The sequence below is a fragment of the Protopterus annectens genome, chromosome 3.part0, assembly GCF_019279795.1.
Source record: "Protopterus annectens isolate FY-2018-M chromosome 3.part0, PAN1.0, whole genome shotgun sequence".
Taxonomy (NCBI): Eukaryota; Metazoa; Chordata; order Ceratodontiformes; family Protopteridae; genus Protopterus; species Protopterus annectens.
Window position 1 is genome coordinate 1,826,328,536 of NC_056731.1, and position 22,705 is coordinate 1,826,351,240.

Genomic DNA, 22,705 nt, shown 5'->3' on the forward strand with positions numbered 1-22,705 from the left:
CACCCCACACCCTCCAAACTAGGGGGTCTGTGCCACCACACCAGCACACCTATGTTTACCAACTCCAGCATTGCACTACATTGGAGAAGAGGACATATACCCTGCCAGTACCATTGTCAATGACATTAAACTAGCAGACTGATTATTTTCTGATGTGATATTTTGGCAATTTGGTCTTGGTGGAATTACATAGGTCAAAATGAGTTCACTGAAAAATGAAGTACATCAATGTGAACAGTATTCTCTGTGTATTGCATTAACACCAAAGCCTCTGTGTGTGTGTTTTATTCACAAACATTTGGTGTGTGCCACTCAGTATACTTGCCATTGTCCACTATAGAAGAGCTGCTTACATCAGCCACCATCCACTCACCTGTACACAACCCTCAGACCTATCAGCCATGTGGCACATGCAGTAACTGTTATACAGACCTGCTACCTGTGTTCAGCTGTACCCGGGATATGACACAGTCAATGTGTCACCACAGTGCTACACCCATTGTAGGACAGGACAGCAGACCAACATCCTGCTGACATATAGACACCTAGGACACAAACAGAATACATTATGGAGACCACAATCAGTCAGTGTTAATAACAGCTACAATGCATCATGGCTGGACAGCTACACACCCTGATGTATAAGCACTAATCATCCCAGCTGAAAACATGTTAAACAGCATTACATTGCTAAATCTTAGTACATTCACTCTGTGCACAAGAACCATATTTGCATGTCCCTGCATCGATAGTATGGATGACAGGGATGTGACACAGGTATCATTATATGCACAGGGTGTGTTGTGGGTTTGCCAGAGGCCTGGGCTGAGCCATTTAGTTGACATCATGTTTGTGGGTTAGGGTTTCTTTATTAAATGGGCTGTGCAGATGTGGTGTGTGTGGGTATGGAGGTGCCCTATCTGTATTGGTGATTGTGTGTATGTATACACACATTTCTGCCATGTGGCTGCCCTATACAGGAGTTTGTTGGACAGCTGCAGACAGTACATGGCAGGTGTGAAGGCTGCCAGCCTAGCCAGATAGAATTGTGCAGATAATTCTATCATTTGTAAATACGAATGTTGAATTACAGACTTGTTTTCTTAAATGAAAGAATATGCTGTGAAATGTGAACATAAAACAATGTAACAACATTGCCCTCTGCTGTAAAGAAAGCTAAGACAAGCATTTCTTGTTTGTCATTTGAAGTTCAAATTATTTCATGACTGTCTTTGATGTTTACAATTCGGCTCCGGCTGGGCTAGATGAAGGCTTCCAGCCTATTGTTTTAACCTAAGGAATAATTGCTAGAGTTTACATATGGAATGTCTTTTATTGATGTAGTTTCCTGCAGCTACAAGATAACAAAAGAATGTCATATCTGTCAGCCTGTGAACCCCAGGAAAATGTAAAAATGATGTAATGGGAATCAGGACTGAAAATAGCAATTTAAACAGAGAGAATCAGAAGGCATTAAGCATTTTTGTCTTGACTATCCAACTCTCAGCACTGCCTGTTGTCTTATGTAAGTTATCTTAGATTTGTGTTTTTTTTAGAAATAGCTATGAACTAGAAAAATTAGACTAAGTGTTCAGCTCAGCTGTCAGACACTACATTGCAAGGCCTGAGGCAGGTAGCTAGGGAGGCACCTGATTCTCAGTGAAAGAGGGAATCTGTATACTGGGACAAAGGGTTACTATACAGAGAGTGGACCCCTGAAGGAGGGCTAGAAGGAGAGAGAGTACAGCAGTTGGTACTGCCTAGAGCCTACCATCTGACACTTCTAGCCATAGCCCATGATATTCTCTTTTCAAGTCATATGGGCATAAAACATACAAAAAGGCATATTATGCAGAATTTCTATTGGCCTGGAATTTCCAGAGATGTAACAGGGTACTGCAGGATCTGTGAGCAGTGCTAAAAGGTAGTCAAGGCAGGAGACAAGGTGAGAGCTCCTTTGAGGCCTTTGCCTGTGATTGAGGAGCCATTTCAGATGGTAGCTATGGATATTGTGGGTCCTCTGAGTACCCTAAGTTCCACAGGGAAAAAGTATATCCTAGTGGTAGTGGATTGTGCTACACGATACCCTGAGGCAGTGGCTTTGTTCTCCATTGAGGCAGAGAAGGTGGCAAATGCTTTGTTAGAGATTTTCAGCAGGGTAGGGTTACCAAAAGATATACTGACTGACAGAGGTTCCAATTTCGTGTCAGACCTGCTGGCTTGTCTGCAGAAGTCCTGTGGGATGAAGCACATGAAAACATACCCCTACCATCCCCAGACTAATGGTCTTATTGAGAGGTTAAACTCTACAATCAAGTCCATGCTATGGGCATTTGCAGATAAGTTTAAGAGTGAGTGGGACAAATATGTGCCCTATCTGTTGTTTGCTTACAGAAAGGTTCTCCAGGAATCCACACGTTTTTCACCCTTTGAGTTGCTGTATGAGCATAGGGTGAGGGGACCTCCAGATTTAATTTGAGATGAGTGGGAAGGTGATTGCAAGTTTCACAAGGAGTCTGTTGTGGCATACATCCTAAACCTCAGGTCAAGGCTCAAGGAACTCATGGGCTTGGCCCAAGAGAACCTTGCAGAAACCCAACAACAGAAAAAGGTGTGGTATGACAGGAATGCTCGAGCTAGAGAGTATGCTGTGGGGCAGCAGGTAATGTTTCTCATTCCTGTCAGACACAACAAGCTGCAAGCAGCTTGGAAGGGTCCCTACAAGGTGGTAAGAAAGGTAAGTGATGTTAACTACATGGTGGAACTTCTAGGCAGATGGCAGGGGCACAAATTCTACCATGTTAACATGATGAAACCTTACCATGAAAGGGAGGCTCTTGTGCTGAACATTTGCAGAGGATTGCAGGAGGAGTCTGAGGGAGATCTGGGGACTGATCTCCTCAGTGAGGCTTGGGCTGACACCTCAGTGGAAGGGGTAGCAATGTCCCAGCAGCTATCTCCTACCCATGTTTGAGAAATCCGAGCAGTGTTGCAGGAATTTGGGGACATGTTCACTGGAAAACCAGGGTGCACCCACCTAGTGCAGCACCAGGTGGATACAGGACCCCAAAGGCCTATTAGGCAGGCCCCTTATAGAGTGCCTGAGAGAGTCAAACAGACTCTGAGGGAGAAAGTACAGGAGATGTTGGAATTAGGGGTGATTCAAGAGTCCAACAGTCCCTGTGCCTCCCCAGTGGTACTGGTGCCATAGAAGGATGGCAGCACTAGGTTCTGTGTGGACTACAGGAAATTAAATAGTCACACAGAGTCAGATGCTTACCCCATGCCTAAGACAGATGATGCCCTAAAGCAGCTGGGTGGAGCTAAGTATCTTACAACCATTCATCTTACCAAGGGTTACTGGCATGTGCCCTTGACTCCCAGTGCTAGAGAGAAATCAGCCTTTGTGACACCTTTTGGCTTGTATGAGTTCACAAAGATGCCATGTGGGATGAAGAATGCCCCAGCGAGTGTCCAGAGGCTGGTAGGTAATATCCTAGCAGGAGCAGGAGGATTTGCCCTTGCTTACCTAGATGATATTGTCGTCTACAGCCATTCCTGGCCAGAGCACCTTCAGCATGTCAGGGAGGTGCTAGGCAGACTACAGAGGGCAGGGTTGACCATTAAGCTGTGCAAATTTCAGGTGGGTATGGCGTAGGTCTCCTACCTAGGACATAGAGTGGGGAGTGGTAAGATAAGGCCAGAACCTGCCAAAGTGGAAGCCATTCAGGCATGGTCTGCACATGTTACTAAAAAGCAGGTGAGGGCGTTTTTAGGGACAGCAGCGTACTACAGAAAGTTTGCCCCCAGTTATAGTTCCATAGCTGTTTCCCTCACAGACCTGATGAGGAAGAACAAGCCAGATAAGGTAGTGTGGATCCCAGCATGTGAGCAGGCATTCCAGAAGCTTAAAGAAACTTTGGGAGGACCCCTGTGTTAGCCAGTCCAGATTACAGCAAAAAATCTGTTGTGCAGGTGGATGCTGCAAACCATGGGTTGGGGGCTGTACTTAGCCAGATTTCTTCAAAGGGAGAAGAGCACCCAGTGGTTTATCTTAGTTGTAGGCTCCAACCCGAGGAGGAATACTATGCAGCAGTAGAAAAGGAATGTCTAGCCATACAGTGGGCACTGCAGAAAGTTCAGCCTTATCTGTATGGAAGTAAATTCACTGTTATGACAGATCACAACCCCCTAACATGGTTACACAGAGCCAGCCAGCAAAATGCCAAGTTGCTAAGATGCAGCCTGGGGTAGCAAGCATATATGTCAGTGTAGCACTGCAGTGGGAGTAGCAATGCCAATGCAGATGGGCTCTCAAGACAGGGAATGGGGTAGGTATACTCAGATAGACCTAACCCTCTCAAGCGGAGTTTCTCAAGGGTCACTTGAAAAACTAGCTTGAGTTCTCTGGGGGGGGGGGGGATGTGAAGGCTGCCAGCCTAGCCAGATAGAATTGTGCAGATAATTCTATCATTTGTAAATATGAATGTTGAACTCCAGAATATGCTGTGAAATGTGAACTTAAAACAATGTAACAACGTTGCCCTCTGCTGTAAAGAAAGCTAAGACAAGCATTACTTGTTTGTCCTTTGAAGTTCAAATTATTTCATGACTGTCTTTGATGTTTACAATTCGGCTCCAGCCAGGCGAGATGAAGGCTTCCTGCCTCTTCTTTTAACTTAAGGAATAATTACTAGAGTTTACACGTGGAATGTCTTTTATTTATGTAGTTTCCTGCAGCTGCAGGATAACAAAATAATGTAGTATCTGTCAGCCTGGGAACCCCAGGAAAGTGTAAAAATTATGTAATGTGGAATCAGGACTGAAAATAGCAATTTAAACAGAGAGAATCAGAAGGCATTAAACATTTTTGTCTTGACTATCCAACTCACAGCACTGCCTGTTGTCTTATGTAAGTTATCTTAGATTTGTGTTTTTTTAGAAATAGCTAGGAACTAGAAAGATTAGACTAAGTGTTTTTCTGTGATGTCAGAACAGTACTACTGATTTATTTCTGTGTGATCCCTGAACTGTTTGACTAGCACTGTGTAGTAGAAAGTACTGACTTGTGGTTTTAATTATTTATTATTAAATATTTTAAAACCTTTTTAACTGTGGCTGGTTTGTGTAGAGATAATTTAAGCTCTAGAGTACATTGCATGTTTTAGAGTTTACTATCCAAGTCACTCCAAATAAGCCTTGACTGATTAGTCACACTTACCAATTGGATAATAACATTGCACAGTAATAATTGGACAACCTTTTAAGGGCCTTTGAGTAGCTAATTATTAGTGGGTGGTGGCAGCTGCTACTATTGTATAGTCTGGGAAAAGGGGGAACAGTTTGAGAACCTGTGCCAGCCTTCCCCTGGAGTGTTTGTGTGGTTGTATAAACTCTTCTCACAGTGTGTGTGTCAGCTACTTGGGCAGGGACATGAAGCACTGGTTGGACAGAGCGGGTGCTAGAGGTTTTAGCTTGCCTACTAGGCTGAGAGCTGGACCCTATAGCTGTGCCAGTGGGAAGTCATATTGGGGACCTGGAGAGCAAGGGGAGTGACCAGCCCCGGACTGACTGTGATCGATGTGTGCTCTTAAGGAAAATTGCACTTTACTGAGTGTATTTGTTATCCTTTCCTTATATAAGAGATGCCCTCTCTGGTGTTACTGGTGAGGATTGAGGCTCCTTGATAGCTGGACCAGGGCACGAGCATCACAGCAGGGTGTACAGTTCACCATGTCCGGCCTTGGACACGGGAACTGTGCATGCCAGGGGTTCCACGGGCAATACCAAGCAGAATCGCAGATATGGTACTCACCCCTGATAATGACACTTGTCCGCTGGATCCGCATCACCCTTGGGACTGTCCAGGACCACGTACACATGGCCCGCTGTGTTGTGGCGTGGACAGCACTCTCTGCAGTGCTGGGGCTGGTACAGCCACTACAGGAGTGGCTGTGAGTTGTTGCATGTAAACGTAGACCTCCACCTGTTGGTGTTGCTGACCTACGTCCATGTGGCCAACGCCCTACTCCCACCACATTCTCTACCACAGACACCACATGGTCAAGGATTCCCACCATCTCACCCAACTTTCTATCCATAACCTCTGCAAAATAACAGTGGGAACCTGCAAGATCACGGACTTTGTCTCATACAGCAGGAAGAGCAGCCCTCTGGAGCCTCAGACTATCACTGGTGTAATGTTCCCTACATGCCTGTGCCTCCATGATGGCCAAAACATGGGTCTGGTGACACCTGCTGTGGCTCTTCTGCCAGGGGCATGATGGCCAGCAGCCCTCCTATGAGCACCCCTGTACATCTGCTTGTGTGATACCTCGCTGGTCATCTGGCTATGGCTGCTATGTGGAGACACACTTGCCATAGTCACCACACTTTCCTGTCCCATGCCACTACCCACCAACTGTCCCTCATCTATTGCCACTGGTGATTTGGTATGTATGGGCATTGTGACTGTGTGCAGGGATGGGTGTGGATAAAAGTGGGATGACAACCAATGGCACAGATTAAGCTCCTGACAACCCTGCCTGTGTCTCACTATGCCTATCATCATTGTCAGAGTCTGTATGGACACTAACATCAGTTTGCCTGCAGGAGGGACCCTGACCCACCTCGTCACCTGTGAGGGGCAGACAAGAAATGTAAATTAAGACCTGTACAGTATGATTTACTTTTACACACACACACACACACACACACACACACACACACACACACACACACACACAATCACACTTACAGGTGAGGTGGCACAAAGATATTACACAGACCTCTCATTACCCAACATGCATGACATATGGCACTCAACAGAATGCACTGCAGCCATACTGAATCCTTGTTACCAACATTATACATGTCTGTGATGCGTGAGTTCTGTTAGTAGGTGATGCCCCTTCCCCTGGAACAGACTGCATCCATGTACACAGTATTGCTGTGCAGCTGCATAGCATACTGGCATGTACTGTGCAACATACCTCACAAGTGTACATACCATTGCTGAATGTGTATATGTGTGCCAGTTGTGTCTGATCTGTTGCTAACAGCCCCCTATGTGTTGGTCTGACACATACCTGGGATGATATGAGGACTGATGTCAGTTATTAATGCCTGTCCTTTGATTTGCAGATCGCATCATCAGCAGTGCATGTATGTGCAATAAAATCCTGTTACACTGACAACTTTTAAAGCTTAATGTGGATATGAGAAGTGTGAACACCCTTGTTGACATGCCAGCCTCTTCTATGATATGCAATGGGGCCACAATACTGCATTTTTTAACATTATACACACCTGATATGTGACATATGACATGTGCAATCCAATGCAGTATCAAACAAATGTGTTAGTCATGCAGATGCTGAATGAGATGCATACAATATGTGGTTTGCATAAGTGTACACACTCTTAATGCAATGGTTTGTTGAAGCACCTGTTAAGTGAACTACAGCAGTCAATATTCCTGGAAGGGTTATACTAGCATGGCCCATCTTCACTTGCCATTATTTGGTCACTCTGCCCTACAAATGTCCCCCAACTCTGCCAGATTGCAAGGTCAGCTTATGTGCACAGCCCTTGGAGGTCACACAGTGGTTTCACTATTGCTGTAGAGTCAGGGTTATGTCTGGCACAATTCATAACCTTTACTGTGTTCAGATACAGCCATTCTTAGCAAGCTACAACAAGCTTTCAGTTCACTGTTGTGTTTCAAGCAGACATCCTTCCCTATCCTCAGCCTTATTGCAGATGCTTGACAACTATGGGCCACATATAAGTGCTATTTTGCAGCATTCCAAATTCCAAACACCATGTGTACTGGCCTAGTTCCAGCTAATGAACAGCAAACCTAAAGGTGTAGACTGGCACCCGCAAGCTAAATATTAGGGATGGTGGTCCTGAGGTGGGTTGAGGTTTTGCTTGTGCACCACACGTATCCTTATGAATACTGTCGGTAGGTTTGAGGATTGGTCTCTTGATACCATTACACATTGCAACACATGCCTTTGGGAGACCTGATGTTATGCTTATGCTACCTGTAGAGATCCCTGGATGATTTATCATGTGGGACAATTATTCCCTCTGATTACCCTAACACATAGGCCACGCTTATTCAGAATCCAGGCAATTGTTGACACAGGTACTGCACAGGCAGCACTTGCTAGACATTCCTGCAAGTCCCTTAGTGTTGCTGCATGTTTCTGGGCAGCCTCCATGACCAGTTTGCAACATGTTTTGTCATCTGTTTTAGATGGGCATCTGTTTATTTTCTATATCAATGTTGTCCAATACGTCATACACACTTACATGAACTGGTTGCCATGGTATATGCAATGGTGAGGTAAGGCTACCTTTCCCAATCCTGAGTGCTACCTTTTGGATATGGGATCCATTTCATGGTTTGTAAGATGTGTGCAAGCCATGGCTGCCTCTGTTACAGGTGAGTGGGAAAATGTAATGGACATACTTCTTGGACAGCAGACCATGACTTGGTATGACAGAGAGGCCCTGCACTTGATGGAAGGTGTGTATTCAAGAAAAGTGAATGCTGTCAGTACACCACAAGCTGCTTCCACAATATTTTATTTGGCATGTGTGCACACACATGCTTCGTGTGTTTGCTAAGGTATGTATTCTCCATATTTGTTGTAATAACATAGGAGTCCATATTATACATACATTGCTCATGTTAGGATCACATTACAGTTGTAAAAGGTTTGGAATGTGGTATTGTGATTTGCCATTTATATCAGGAACATTTGCCATTGTACTAGTGGTGTATACAATGTTGTAGCCACTGTATAAGGGTAATATTTCAGACATGCCCCTACTGTAGGCCATTTGTCCCACCATTATGTTCATCTTTGTCCACACATCTTGCACTGATAGGTTGTTAGTTATACTGCAGGACTCTTACATGTCCTTCAGATATGCCACCATGGTGACCACTGTGATGCAGTGCAGTTAACACCAACAACAAGTGAACATGTACAGCATGCATTATGGGTAGGTGTGTTAAATTTGTGCAGGGCAAATAGCATGACCATAACATGGCCAGTGTATTGGCAAACCTGAACAAAACAACTCCATAATCACCAGCTACAGGCTGCTACCCCAGTTGTATACGAGAGGGACCTAAATAGTTGTGGGACAAAAGTAATGTCAGTAGCCACATCTGTGGCATTGGTACAGGATGGGAGCAGAAGTTTAGCACATTGACAGTACAAACCCACAATACTAGAGATTATGCACATCTGTTCATTACTACACTGCAGCAACAGACTATCTTATCTGACATATGCATGCAGATACTTTACATATGAAAATGGATAAGCAACAGTCATCCATTGTGTGGGTGGCACCCACCTCCACAATGCCATCTTCAGACTGCTGGCTTGACTGGCAGACAGGTGCCCAAAGGCTAGCAAGGAGCTCCTCAGCATGTGTCAGTAGGGGCTGGATGGCATGATCCCCACCTGTGGCTAGCTGGTCCCTCTTAACTGCAGCAGCACGCTAACTGTCATGGCAGATCAGATCGGTGCATCAGTGCTGCACCTGCTCATAATTTTGGTTGTGCAGGCTGACATCATCTACCCTGTGGATGAGCTCATTCCACAGGATGGTCCTCTCCTGCAGATCCTGAGCCCTGTGACCGAAGAGGATGGCATGATGAATGATGATGTACTGGATGACTGCATCATTTTCCAGGTTTGTGGATGCGAGCAGACATTCCTGGGACGTTGTACCTGGAATACATAAACAGGAAAAAAGGTCACAGGACCTCATACGGTTGTCCACATGCACATCAACAGTGGATATTACTTGCCAATAATCCAGACTATACATAAAACTGTAAGCTATCATGGCTTTGACATCTTGCATTACACTTCTGGCCCTGACCTGTCCAGTTCCCTCAATGTTGGACACTTAATGGTATAATCCAGTATTCACCATTCATTTCTGTGTAGAGGGATGACAGTGGCCATCTTCCATGTGGATGGTGTGTGGATGGCGGCATGTGTGTGTTTGACTGTAGTGCATGATGGAACTGTGAGCACATGCCTGTGTTCATGTAGGAGGCAAACCGTGATGTTCTCATGGCTCATGGAGACTTGCTGTTGGTGCCATCAGTCGGCGTTATGTCCATGCTCACCACTGATGTGGGCAGGAGTGTAGGTGATGTGTATATCCCCCTGTACTAATGTTGTGGATAGTGTGCCACTGTTCCCACCTATCCTGTCTGATGCAGGTTGCCTGTATCCATGGCATGTGTGTATGAGGTGTACTTTACCCCCAGTACAGGTTGACTTGTGTTACTGGCCCTGAGACTGCATACATATGTGTAGACATGGTTGCAATTGGCCTTGGTGGTTTGGATATGTCTGATTTCTAGTCATAGTCAGCCTTACAGGAAGTCACCTGTGAATCTACATGCTTGCTCAGATAGAGGTGCACTTGCTTCCAAGTTGTGGTCTGCACCTATGTGTCCCTGTACAACCACTATAGCAACCTATTACGTGCTTTGTGCCTTGGTGCTGTCCACCAAGGGGGGATTACACTATCGGTGGTGGAGTATGGTTGTACAGGTAAGGTACTACTGATTCCACATAGCTACAGTGGATATGAAGTGTACACACCCCTGTTACAATGCATGGTACTTGTACAATAGGAACATGACCCCACCAAAGCACATGTCAACACTATCCCCACCTGTGATGTGTCCTATAGCCTGCTCAGCTCAATAGGGAACATAACAACTTGTCCAGTGGAAACATCTGGGAATTAATAGTCAGTACAGTAAGCTAATTGAATGTGTGTGCACACCCTTACACTGCTATGTTGTGTAAACACCTGCTGAGATGATTACAGCATCCATTTGTCTTGGTTTTTACTCTAACATTATATCACATCTTCACTTGGCAATTGTTGCTCACCTTCCATAAAACAGCTTTGTTTTTTTTTCAATAAAATTGTACAGGTTATGGGTCACATTTGAGGTGAGAAACATTTTGACATGACTTTCTGTGGTCTCATTGGCATACAGCACACAAACCTGGCATTCCAACAGGGGTGTGTACATTTTGATATCCGGTGTATATGGATGTTGATGTAGCTGTTAGTGGTAGGCATGGACAGTGGATCATAACACAGTTGTACACTTCTCTGATTACTACATGATAAGCATGCCTACTGTAGTACCCATATCAGTGTCATGGCAATGCAACAATCATTAGCAGTACACATTTTATTTTGTTGTATGCAGTAACAGTGATATTACACAAATGTGCAACATGCACATCCTATTTTCTGGATTGCTTGTAACCCATGTTATTACTTCTGTGCCTTTCAGCTGAACATACGCATACATACAAGTGCTCAGGGGATACCTGGTACACATATGTGTTCTATGTCATTATGGCACACTGTTTTTACAGTCTTGCACTTGAATCATACGTCTCAACCTGTTATACCAGGACTTCTGGTCATTGGTCCACTGGGTGACAAAACAGGGAAGTCAGTTTTGATAAAGTATCAATATAGCTGCCATAACACAAGTATATGTGTAAGTGACTACAGATATCTGTCACAACTGTGAACTTTCTCCAGAAGAACACTGTACAGTTGAATGTTATTAATTCAATATATCACATGCAGTTTAACACACACAGTACTTTACTATGCTCATGTCCTATATAGGTATCCTAGATTTACAATACAAACATGTATAATACTCATATTCACAGGTAACATATGGATATGGGCAACATCCCATTAACTGGCCTAGCAGTGGCACAGACACGACTGTTTGACAGACACTCTATTGGTTGCCATATGTGAGCTGTCCTTTCCCAGGGTGTGTCAGGCTCCTCAGCTGTGATCCAACCTACCCACCTCTTAGAACATCATATGTGGACAAAACCTAACATTAGGGGGATATATAGGGACAGATTGTAGATATGCCTATTACAAACCTATGAAGTTTATAGCATGATATATTTCGCATTACCATGACTGTTCTGAAAGTGGTGGGGTCTGAAACTCATGTGTCTGTCAAGACTTCATTACTTTCACCTTCAGCTATTTGCCAGACAAATATAGATATTTGGAGGAGCAGAACAAACACTCTGATGGCTAAATCTTAACATTCTGTGAAGGTTTGCACAGTTGACAGGTATGGCCCACTGCAGACAGAGCCAGATGCTATGTCCATAGCATTTGTTCAGCAGGACATCATTACAGCAAGTATTGATGACACATATACATCTTCCATAATCATCTATCCCATTATTACAGACCAAGTACTACATTAAATTACATGCTTACATGTTTCACATACCTGGTTTATCTTCAGGTTCCTTCTGTGTATGTATTTTGAGGTTTTGTTTATGTGGTTTTTTTTTTGGTGTCTCTCCCTCTTTCTCTCTCTCCACTACTGGGATCGATCTTGTTTGAATAGGTTGAAGCATGGCTTTTGTAAGTGATGCTCATGTTCAGGGGATGGCCTCTGCACCAGCTGCTGTTCCCCACTTGCTAATTGCATGCAGGCAGCTGTGTAGCTCTTCCATTAGCCAATGTCATAGCAACCCACTACTATAAATAACTACATCATGTGGGCATTGTCCCTTTACCTTTCCTGTATGGAAGACATCCTTCATGTGTGGGGGCAGCAGGTAGGAATACCACTTACAACAGGACTTGTGGACACAGGCCAACTATATGTTTGTATAAGGTTCCAGACCTAGGGACAGTGTGTGAGTATGGCTCTTATATGCATTGCATACTGCTAGTTTTACAGGGTTTCTGTGTACATGCTAGTTTTGCAGGGAATGCAATCTGTCTGCATAGCTCCCAGCTGTGGGCCTATCCACACAATGGCCAGAGGATTGGCTGTTATGTTTTGTCTGCTCCCCACACAGATCCTGTCCCTGACATATCAGTGACATTCTCACAGTTGATTGCTATCAGTACATGGCAACATCCATTTGTGTTTCTGACTTCATATTCATGAGTAAGGGTATGTTGCAACCAATCCTTGTAACACCAGCAACTTTCACAGTGTATAACAGCAATATTTCAAATATGGCCCTGTGTTTCAGCCTCTGTCCTCCATCTATATACCAGGCTTTGTCCAGATGTCATGAAGTAAGAGGTTGATAGGTAGAGGTCTATCATTATTTAGTGCTGACATTCCTACTATCATTCCAATGATGTTGTGGACTCCCACACAAATAGTGGGATAGGGTCCATATATATGAGGGCTACAGCTGGACTAAACATGTGTGACCCTGTACAGTCTGGAGGTCAGTGTATAGAGAACACTGTTATATGCCCTTGTAAGACATTTTATGGGGGAGGGGTATTACATATTTTTAACCTAGGCTGTTACAACATGTGAGGAATATTAGTAATAAGAAACATTAAGGTATATGGCTGTACATTTTCACATGTTTCACCATGGGAACAGTGGTGGGCTAGAGCATGCTGTCTTGAAAACAGTTCTTTTTGTCAGTGTGATAGTGATGTTTTAGGTTAAGCATTGTTATGTAATGGATACATTTACATTGTGACAACTGATACTTTTTCCTCCTAGGGGGTTGAGTACAGAGTGTAATTGGAGGCTGTTGAACTACATCTGTAATTAACTGTTCATACTTAAAGGCAAGTGTGTTTTTTACTTTTGTACTACTTGAAGGCTTTAGCCTAGACAGCAAAGTATGCTATGTTTTGCAGATTACTGTATCATATGTTTTCTTTGAGAGTTGCATTAATCTGTTATTATGTATTTCAGACACCTAAATATTATAAGAAATGGCACAAACAACTGAAATAGTACATAAATAAATATTTATATGTATGCAAACTGTGTGTGGTATCATGTCCTTTGCATTGTATGTGGGTATATGTTTCATGCAATAATTCTCATTTGTAGGAAAGAATCAGACACTGGCCATTTGAAAAGGTGGCAACTGTAGGAGTAATGGTTGTTTGATATTCTGTGCACCCTCTATATATACTCTCTTTATATATATATATATATATATATATAAGTATTTATATATTTATACATGTATATATATATATATATATATATATATATATATATATATATATCTATATGTGTGTGTGTGTGTGTGTGTGTGTGTGTGTGTGTGTGTGTGTATGTATGTAGCATTAGATTGTTTAGTGCTTCCACATTGTACATTCCCCTGTGGAAGACTGACTTTTCTGCATGATATGTTAGAGAAATCATCCAAACATTGTAGAGCTGAGATGGCTTAGTGGCAACTTGTGGTGGCTATGTTGTGGAGACTCCTGGGTTCAGGACTTCCAAGTGCTGGTTAGTTTGTTGCAAGGCAGAACAGTTCAGCTGTGTAGGAAGGGGTAATGGCAATTATAACAACAGGTCCCTATTTTGGGCCCCTTCACCTTCATTTATAGTGCCTTTGGTCAGATGTTTTGCAGTGAGAGGTTCAGAGTGTGGATCCGATGTCCAAATGCGCTACATACACACACACACACACACACACACACACACACACACACATATATATATATATATATATATATATATATATATACATATACATACATATATATATATATGTGTGTGTGTGTGTATATATATATATATATATATATATACACTGTATATATATATATATATATATATATATATATATATATATATATATATATATATATATATATATATATATATATATATATATATATATATATATATATATATATATATATATATATATATATATATATATATATATATATATATATATATATAGATATATATATATATATATATATATATATATATATATATATATATATATATATATATATGTAAATACATTTTCCCTACTGTTGAATGACTGTGCTGCATGATATGTTTGAGAAAACATCATTCTTTCTGCAGCTAAGATGGCTTAGTGGTAACTTGCTGTGGCTATGGTGTGCAGGGGCCTGGGTTCAAGACTTGCAATGGCTGATTATTTTGTTGCTTGGCAGAGTAAGGGCTATTGGATACAGAGTGATTAAGGCACTTTTAAGCAGTTGTAAGTGGGTTTGTGTGGCAGTAAGCAATGCTAACTTACTGTTAAATATGCTGACAGACAGTAATAAAAGTGCTTAATCTTTTTAGCCTTGCTTAGCGGAGCACAAACAGGCTTAATCCCACTTACTACTCCTTAAAAGTGCTTACCCCGTGCTAATTTCTTTAAAAGAAAGGAAAAAAGGGGTGATACGAAAGTGGTGAAAAGGGGGCATGCAGAGGGAAAGACAATAGGGAAAGTAGCTAGGGATGTGCAAGACAGGTGTAGGGAAGGTCCATAGCTGTCCATTTCTTCTAGAGTAACAGCTGTGCATATATACTGAATTTGGAGGTAGATTTGGACACTCAAACCCCTGACAGAGGGGTGAGGACAACAATAATGTGTAGGGTTGCCACATTTCAAATGGCCAAAGTGGGACATTTTCAGTACAAACATCAGATTTTACAGGCCAACACATACCCACGGTCAGTACAAAGGATATAACTTATCTTTTTTGCCTAAATAAAAGCTTATTCTTGTAGCATTTTAGTTGCTTATTCTGTTTCTTATAACATTTAGGTATTTTAGATACAGAATAACTGTTTTATGCAACTATTACATAAAATATAGGAAATAAGTTTGTCCTAAAATCTCAGGACATTTGCCATTTTTTTAATTTTTTTGTCAGGACACAACTTCCCAAAGAGGAACTGTCCCTTGCAAAGTTGTACAGGTGGTAACTCTAATAATGTGTTGTGAAGCCAATTAGACCAGATTACATGTGTCCAGTGGACACGTGCGCAAAGTGGAGAGCTATGTATGGGGTGAAATTTGTTTTTGGAAACAGATTGCCCTTTTTTTTAAGGTGAGAGTGGGATGCTGGGGAAGGATAGTAGGTATATTTGTGGAGGTAGGTTGGATAGGAAGACAGACAAGACAGACAAGACAGCATACAGGGGCGGTATAGGACACATGTGGGGGGTACACACCTTGGACGGGGAGGGGTGCTTGGAATTAGGAAGCCCATGAGCCTCCAAATGGAAATAGTGGGACTGAGGTCCCCACCCATGGCCAGTCACCACTGCATCTTCACGGCCCTGAGGGCAGGAGGGGCAGGCTGACCTTTTAATTGTGCCATGTGGCCCTCAAGATGATGTAGCAGATCTCCAACCTCCTTTTGGAGCTCGCTATGCACCAAACCCCAGACCTTGCTTCGAGTGACAGGATCCTGTCCGCACCCAATCCCGGGGGGGGACAAGTCCCACCCCTGAGGCAGTTCCACCTGAAGGTGGTGCAGGACCAGCAGATGAGGAGGTCCTGGGTTGGGTCCCAGACATGTTGGTGCCTGTGCCATGGCCAGATGAGGTGGGAGAGGTGGTTCTGCTGGGACCGGCCTTCCCAAATGTGCTATAGTGTTAGTTTTAGAACATATGTGGGTTATTAATAGTCAACACAATCAGAATTAGCTATAACAGCATGCGTAGATATTCCCATTAACCCAAAACAACAGATTTGGAACATTTGCATAGCAAACAGAACACATGCACAAATGGAACCACAGTGGCCATTACAATGGCACGCAGGTTACATTGATAGCAACAAGCCACCAATTATAGTATTTCAACATGGAACATTAATAGAAACACATTTCAGTATTTGTTGAACAATAGGACATATGTCCCAACAGTAGGTTTGGTGTAAAATTTACCCATGGATTTGTGTGTTTAGATTATTATTGCAGATATGGGGTGTCAATTAACAACTTGTATATCCTTGCAGTACTCACAACTTTAATGATCATCATTGCTCTAATCATTACTCTACAGATATTATTACAATATCCTATGGCCTTGGTTTTGGCAGTGGTATGTTTGTACACAATGTATACTTCAACTGTTTTATAGCTAAATTCTACTTCTCTTACCTGGTAGACCTGTGGAGGGAATGTTTGTTAACACTACATGACTGTTTCTAGTTATAATTCTGCACATACCTCTCAACCTCTTAATGCAAACAATCTGTACAAAGCTTGACAAACTGGGGGTACAAATAGGGACATATTTTAAATATTGCTCATAAACATTTAGAAAGTTGCTAGAGTAACATGATTTGTTTTAATATACATTTTCTATAGGATCTGAAGTCTGAAACTCAAATGTATGTCATTATTTAGTGACTACAATCCTGTGATCATCCCAGTGATTTGCCAGGAAAATAGAGGGACAGGCCAAAAATATGAGGCAAATATCTGGACATTCTGAAAAAATCTGTACAATTGAGAGGTATGATTATGCATACAGCTTACTACCACTCCCGGGATTCGAACCATGGCTGTTTGTGCTAAAAATGCAACCATTTGTGCTTCATCCGAGTGAGCTATTTAAAAAGTGCTATCACTTTATTCTGTGTTTTCTGTCTAAGTCTCTCTTGGTTGTACAATCTGACCTTGTAATTACAACATTCTTATACAGACATTCCTCGACATATTTTTTATGTAGCACAGTGTCAGAAACAGTTGACACAACAGTACTATTCACATACCAGATCTTGGTGAATGCAACATGTGAGGCCATACAATACCAGAGTAAACACAACCAGTCCAGGATTTATAACTTTATTGCCAGGCAGTTACACTTTTATTTAAATATGACCTATATGGAACTATTACTGTCATATTGCCTGGTTTATTCAGTGGAAACCATACACATTTTTTATAGTGCCAGGTGACATTTTACTCCCTTATATTTATTTGGTATGACTACTACAAGCAGGATTGTTACTCACCAGCCTCGTGATGCAGTCTTTGCAACCTGCTGGCATGGGCTTCCTGGTTCACAGCCCACTCAGCTGCAGCTGTAATGAAAATAGAGAATCATTTATGCATACCTATCCATCACATACACAGGCAGGACTTTGGTAAACAATTACTGCTATGAATACTTACACACTGCTGGGGCATCTCCCCTGTCTCTTGCTTCTTGGACCCACTGTTTCAAGAGCTCCCTCTTCCTCCATTTCAAGTAGGCATAATGGTGCTGGACCTGCTCACCAGTCCGAGGGATACCACTGGCACTGCTGAGATCATGGGCAAGACTTTCTCAGGCTTACTCTTTATATTGGGAGCCCTGGTACTGGTCCTGCAGCAGTCTCATGTCATGTTGTTTTACCAGGAGTCCTACCATGACCTTGGACTCTTGTATGCTCGAACGTTGCACCCGGAAGTGCATGCCCTCTCCAACTCCTGCCATACTGCCTACAGTGGAGAGTTACAACCAGTTATGAGCTGTATTCCCTCCTACGAGGTTTAAATATGGCCAATTTACCACCCTTTGCCATGATTGGACAGTTTTGAAAACGCTGAGCTAAGCTAAGCTAACCTATGGGCAAACCTGCTTAGCTAAAGCTGGCAGTGCTTAAAGGGGCAGGTTCAGCATTGCTTACCAATGGGCAAATCCACTTAGCTGCGCTATCCATTACTTAGTATTCATATGTACACGATGCTTAAACCCGGTCAACATTGCTGTGTAATGTTTAGCATTGCCTATGTTTTATTATATCTGTCTATCCCTGTATCAGATTTATTCATCATTCAATACATAATATTAGATTTATTTACCTTCCTTGACATCCCCCAATGTGCTGTGATTAATTTATTCTTGTGTGACTATACTGTATGGGGTATTTGTGTTTATATGGGTGTTTCACTACTTTATTACACTGACGCCTTACATCTGAGCCTAATACACTACTCTGGTTGAGAAAAATCAGTTACTTCTTACATAAATATGCAAAAAATAAAATGTTTAATGCTTACACATACAAAATGGAAACAGCTTTGGTAAGGTTCAAACCATGATTGATTACATGCAAGGCGCTCACTCACGCAGCTACACTTAAATTTTACTGCATGTATAAAAAAAAAATTATTTGTTGTGTTTTTTTTTTTATTTGTACCCTTCAGAATATCCATGCTAATGCTGAACCTGTTATTCTATCAACTTTCTGCTTTGTGGGACGATTGTCCCTTATGGCTTTGTCCACATTCCTTACTCTCATGGGTTGGGAGGTGTGCGCTATGTGCTTATGCTAAATCTGTTATTCTATTAACTTTTGCCTTGGTAGGGATGATTGTCCCTTATGGCTTTGACCAGATTTCTTATCCTGATGGGTTGGGGGTGTTACGAGCATTCTTGCTCAGTTTAAATTCCTGAATGGCAATGCTGGAGTGCAGGGGGCGTGTACATTGTGATAGCTCTGCTCTCAGACACATCCCCTGTGCTCGTACATGGAACTGTGTCCATTTTACAGCATGGCAGCGTGCCTTCATACATATGCATGGAGCGCTGCTGAGCTGATCATTCCTGCATGGCTGCTTGCTGAATCTGGCAGCAAATTTTATTCCTAATACAGAAATTTCATTCATTGTAAAATATATACCCCTATCTTTATTACATCACCTAAACATTTACTTGTCTCTTTGTTCAAAGTCATCCCTATGACTTCTAGACACTCATCTGTGAAAATTATTACTTTTTTATCCAAAAATCTGTTTTTTGCAATTATTATACTGTCATCTACACATGATAACAGAATGATAGCTACACTTTAATCAGGTTACTTCCAAGCAGTAATAAATCCAATTGAATACTTTTAAGAAGGCCTGGATTAGTGCTAAAGTTATACAGACAAAGCTAGATTCAGCAGGCCTGGATCTAGTCTATGCTACAGCAAACAAGGTGCATCAATTTCAGTAAGAAACAGTTCAAATATGCAGGCACTATAAGCCTTTAACCAGAAATTCATAGCTCAGAAGGGCAGAGTCCAGACTCTCCTCCCACAAGAGCGCAGACCACAAACCTTCTTAATGTAAAATAAATGGCCTGAAGCCCAAGTGCTTAAACCAGAACTAATACACTTTTAGAATAACAGACACTGAGCCTTCAATCAACACCATTCCCCACTCAGGTATTACAGAAAAACTCACCAGCCTGAACATAAACCCCTACGTCACGAGATGGGTTGACAACAGGCTTACAGACAGAACTCACACGGTAAGAATAGCGGGCTCCAGGTCCGACTCTAAACCAGTCACAAGTGGTGTCTCGCAAGGCTCGGTCCTGGGACCCCTACAGTTCGGCATATACTTCTAAGATGTACAGGCAAACACAGGAGGACTATGGCTAACCAAATATGCCGATGACTGCAAACTGGGAGCCATAATTGACTCTCCGGCTGACACGGACATCCTCCAAAATGCCCTTACTGAGATGGACACCTGGTGTCAAAGTCATGGCCTCAAGCTAAATGCCAAAAAATGCATAGTCATCCTGTTTGTGAAAAACAAAACACCCACGAATTACCACATAGGTGGCAGCCCCCTTAATACAGAAGAGGTAATAAGAGATCTGGGGACCCAGGTAGATAGTAATCTCTCCTTTGACAATCATATTGCCAAAGTAGTTAGGAAATCCTTCTATGTGGCCCATCTAATTACAAAAGGCTTTGCATCTAGAAATAAAAAGGTTATAGTGCCCCTCTACTCGTCACTCATTAGACCCATCATAGAGTACAATGCCCCATTTGGGATGTAACTCACAAGACACTTCCAACAGCTGGAAAGACCACTAAGTACCTCACCAAGAGGATTACTGGCCTCAAACATATGTCCTATGCAGCCCGACTGAAAAAACTCTGGCTGTACTCAGTAGCATATTACTTACTCAGAGGTGATCTCTGCCTGACTTACAAAGCCATGTCCAACTCAGAACTGATGGACATGCTCCACCTAAAGAAATCCAAGTCACTGTGAGCCACACGCTCTAGTGAGCTAAACCTCACCACAACAATAAATAGAACATGCTGGAAGGATAGATTCCTGTCACAGAGACTCCCCATGCTTTGGAAGAAAATTCCAAACTACATCAGGCAGAGCCCCTCACTAACACTCTTCAAGAGAAACCTCGACGGGTGGATGGGTAACAGAAAATACACCCCTGGGATCACTTCATTGGCTCTTCTTGACAGAGGATCAGTTAATTAATCAATGGGGTGGCGAAAGACGACACACTCTGGCTAGGCTTATAAATGCCCTTGGGCAGATAGCCTGGTACCAACCTATGAACCTATGAACCTATGAACTGGAGTTTTTAATCCTTCAGGTGTTGTATACCCTGCCTTCTTCATTTTGTAATTTATTTCACATGCTATCACATTCATAAGTAATACAAAAATTATATAACTCATTGGACATCCTTGTCTTACATCACTCTTCATATATATATATATATATATATATATATATATATATATATATATATATACATATATTGATTTAACCATCCATTTACAAGTATTTTTACTTTATTATTACTATAAGATGACATACATAATTTCCTAATGTTCTCACTTACATTATTTTATTAATACCCATAAAATTTCATGTACAGTTGTATCCAATGCCATATTAAGGTCTCCTATCATGATTTTTGTTTCTTCTTTTCTATTCATAATACCATCCACAATTTTTCTATCATTAATAGTTTTTGACAGTCCTTCCCTTTGTACTATATATACTCCCCCGGATTCACGAATCCTCCATGTAAGACTTAATAAGTCTTACTTGGAGGCTGCAGTTGAATGGTATGATGTCAGCATGCCATGAATATGCATGAGGGCATGCTGTCTCAACCGTAAGTCTTACACAGACCATGTAAGAAAGCAGGGGCCATGTCCGACTGCTGAGCAGTCTAAATGTCCACGCCCCTGCAAGTGTTGAAAATAAAAGCAAATAAACAAGCGCGAGTCCGCTCAAATGTACCTGCACCCAACACCTCACTGTCTGATATTGCAAACCCCCATCACAGTTCTAAAACGCATAACATTACATTTTTTTTAAATTCCCAAAATAGCTGCCCATATTTGCGTGTGTGTGCACGGGTGTGCCCATTGCTTAGCTACAATTAGCAATTCTGACATGGAAGAGCATAAGAAGGAATGTTTATGCAAATCGCACCAAATAGCAATAGCGTAATGGTCGAGCATTTGCACAAAGAAGAGGCATTCATGGTTCGAGTCCCACGACTCCCTTTCATATTTATTTTTTAAATCAGTATATGGAATAATACCTAACATATATGTTTAAACATAACTAAAAAGCAGTGAAATGGCCAATGTATCAGTGAATAAAATAAATATTTTAAAGGATCCCAATATAAAATTGCCTGCAGTTAAGCAGCGCTTCACCCAGCGCAATAGAGTTGCCCATAGTTCAATAGCGCTTTACCCAGTGCAATAGAGTTGCCCATAGTTTAACAGTGCTTTACCCAGCACAATAGAGTTGCCCATAGTTTAACAACACTTTACCCAGCACAATAGAGTTGCCCATAGTTTAACAGCGCTTTACCCAGCGCAATAGAGTTGCCCATAGTTTAACAGTGCTTTACCAGCGCAATGTGTTTGCGCAGACGTGCCCGCCGTGCAAACCAGGGCACCGAGGAGCAACGTAGAGCAAAGTTGCTTAAATGCAGCCACACCCCCTAGCCTGTCTGGACAGTATGAAAATAAAATGAATGACGAGGTTCGAACCCAGGACTCTGTGCATCAGAAGCAAAGTACAGAACCACTAAGCCATGACAACATAGGGGAAA